General features: G+C 40.1%; 1 non-coding gene across 1 annotated transcript; it reads left to right on the top strand.

Moving 5' to 3' along the window:
- The first annotated feature begins 2849 nt into the window (after nt 1–2849).
- Nucleotides 2850–2921, top strand: TRNAA-GGC. Its single transcript has one exon. It is a non-coding gene; the product is annotated as a tRNA-Ala (tRNA).
- The last annotated feature ends 496 nt before the right edge of the window (nt 2922–3417 follow it).

The following is a 3417-nucleotide window of genomic DNA, read 5'->3' on the forward strand; positions in this document are numbered from 1 at the left end:
CTACAGCAGAGAACCTGACAAGTGTCCCCTCAGCCAGGTGATCTGGGGCCATCAGCAGCCCCAGAGGTCATGCATGTACTGTTTTTTTTTTTTTTCTGTGCATTTTATTTTTTATTTTTAAATGTAAGAAATTTATATCTTTTTTTTTACTTAATTTTTTTAAATTAAATTTTTTTTTTTTAGTTGAGGTATAGTCAGTTTACAATGTTGTGTCAGTTTCTGGTACACAACACAATGCTTCAGCCATACATAAATATACATATATTCATTTTACCATAAGTGCCTACAAGATATTGAATATTTTCCCCTGTGCTACAATTTTTATAAGTTACTTTCCATTTACAGTTATTACAAAATTTTGGCTATATTTCCCATATTATATAATGCATCCTTGAGCTTATCTTTTCTTTAATTTTTAAATTTTGGGGGGCTTTTTGGGGGGTAATTCGGGTTTTTATTTTTTGTTATTTTTTTAAACAGAGGTACTGGTGATTGAACGCCGGACCTAGTGCATGCTAAGCATGCACTCTACCACTGAACGCGCTTTTTTTGTTCCTTAAAGTGAAACAATTCGTTTCATTTCAGCTTTTTGCCCACACGGTCTCGAAGTGTTACTGTCATTCTTTCCATGTCCTGTTTAGTCTGTCCTGGGCAGCTGGGTGACCACTTGGCCCGAATGGCTTAGATAAGAAGCAAGAGATGGTGGTGAGAGCTGCATGTGTGTAAACACACACTCTGATGCACACGCACAAGTGGTGCTGTCAACGTCTCCAGCGTAGTCGGCTTGAAAGATGCTTTACTCCCTCGCTCAGTGGTTTATGGATTTAACATTCCTTAGTAAAGGTCTAGCTAGACATCAGAATTGGGATGGTTTTTTTTTTTTTAATAGATGTCTTTATCTGGTTTATTTCCTGAATTGTGTGTCTTTCCTAATGGAAACATGGATGTGCGCTCGTTGGAAGAAGTTAGAACACACAGAAATACATCGTGTAGAGGAAAACACTGGGTCTCTTAAAACCCGCTGTCTTCATCAACCCACCCACCCCCAAACTAACCCAGTTGGCAGTTTGCAGTGTGTTCTAGAGAAGGTGTGTGAAACTAGTAGACAGAGCGTGGGGGAGATTCAGAAAGGATGGACATGGCTGAGATAAAACACTGAGACCGAATATCAAATACTCTGTTCAGTCTAACTGAATAAAGATGAGCTAGGATGGATGGCACAGGGTACACTGGAGAGAAAAACAAGACAAAACAAAACATTAGAGAACTCTAGTTGAGTTGAAGCTCAGTAATAGCAAATAATTTAATGATGCTTCTGTCCCCATACCCTTCAGAAAAAAAATTGGTCCCTGCCAACATGGAGCATACATTCCAGTAAGAGAGACAGATGTGAAAAATTCCACAAACATAGAAATATATAAAAATTTAAAAATAAAAATAAATATATATGTGAGGAGTGAATGAAGGATGAGTTTGCACACACACACACACCCCCCCGCCAGGGGACATGCGGCAATGTCTGGAGACATTTTGATTGTTGCAACGAAGGGGAGAGGGAAGTGGTACAGGGATGTGGTAGGCAGAGGCCAAGGATGCTGTTCAGAATCTTGAACTGCCCAAAATAGGCCCCCACAATAAAGAATTATCCAGCCCCAAATGTCAACAGTCCTGGTTACACATTAATGTTATATGGGGGGTGGGGGTGGAAGGAGGTTACAAGATAGTATTTCAGCATGATTTCACTCTTTTTTTTTTTTTTTAACAAAGTTTCATTAAAAGGTAGGGCAGGAAACGCACCAAAGATTTAATGGTGTAAAACTTGCATTGGTGGAATTTCAGTGATTTTCTTTTTTATTCTTTTCTTGACTTTGTTTTTCTTCCATATGTCCCTGATACAAACACAAGGCGTACTGCTTTAAAAATGCTAGCAAGGACTGAAATGACACGTCGAGTTAATGGTGGTGCCTAGATGATAAAAGTTGCAGCCCAGTCCTCTCTCTTTGTGAGATCAGCTCATCCTTCGCTGAGTAGTTACGTTTCAAGCAATAAAAAGCTTCGATTGGAAAACATTCGTTTAAGAAGCTACAATGTGCCGTTTAAAATGGAAGCAGGCGTCTCTAAGCTCTTGACTCTTTGACAATTGCTTTCAAATTTGCCTTCCGGGACATTTGAAGGATGGAGATGGGGGAAGTGAGAAAGAGGATGTTCCAGACGCAGAGCTAGGGATGTGCTGGGAAAATGGGGTGGAATCTAAGGGACATGAAAGGAGAGAATGGTAGGCAGAGAAAGATTTCCCTCCGGGAAAAAGATCTGTCTCCCCTACAATGCTCTGCCTAAACTGAAATTCATGTCCCAACAGGCAGTTATGATGGTTCCAAGAAATGTGTAGGATCAAGGTGTTACGAAGTGCCTATTTATTACTTTGGCCTCCGGGACATCCTCCCGTTTCCCCATCCAACTATCTTAGATCCCAGTGTTTGCACCATCAATGCTGAACAGAGATTTCAGAGAGCTTAACAAATGCTGGGGCTGGTAACTTAAGAGGAGACCAGGCGCATAAATGCTTCATGGGGTTTTCTTTTTATTATTTATAGTTCGCTCAGCAGTTTTCTCAAGTGATTAAGAAGCAGCCCTGGCATTTGTCTCTGAAAAGAAAATGTCTTTAGATTTCTCCATCCACAGTAAACAGCAGCCTTTTCCCTTGCTGGGAAGGCAAGGAATGAAACACATCTCTGACTTTAAAAAGTCACCTTTTCTAGGGAGCCTTCCTACACTGTTGGTGGGGATGTAAATTGGTGCAGCCACTAAAGCGAACAGTATGAAGATTCCTTAAAAAACTCAAAATAGGGGACGGTATAGCTCAGTGGTAGAGTGCGTGCCTGGCATGCACAAGGTCCTGGGTTCAATCCCCAGCACTGCCATTAAAATAAATAAACCTTATTATCCTCCCCCCCCCGAAAAAAAAAGACTAAAAATAGACAGCATATGATCTAACAATCTCACTCCTGGGCATATATCCAGAAAAGGTGAAAATTCTAATTCAAAAAGATACATGCACCCCAATGTCCATAGCAGCTCTATTTACAACAGCCAAGACATGGAAGCAACCTACATGTCCATTGACAGATGACTGGATAAAGAAAATGTGGGAGCTCTTTATATATAATGGAATAGTACTCACTCATAAAAAATACTGAAATAATGCCATTTGCAGCAACGTGGATGGACCTAGAGATTATCATAGTAAAATGTAATAAGTCAGACAGAGAAAGTCAAATACTTTGTGACATCACTTATATGTGGAATCTAAAAAATGATGCAAAGGAACTTATTTACAAAACAGAAACAGACTCACAGACATAGAAAACAAACTTACGGTTACCAGAAAGGATAGTGGGGCGGAGCAGGGGGAAGGGA

The sequence above is a fragment of the Camelus ferus genome, chromosome 32, assembly GCF_009834535.1.
Source record: "Camelus ferus isolate YT-003-E chromosome 32, BCGSAC_Cfer_1.0, whole genome shotgun sequence".
Taxonomy (NCBI): domain Eukaryota; kingdom Metazoa; phylum Chordata; class Mammalia; order Artiodactyla; family Camelidae; genus Camelus; species Camelus ferus.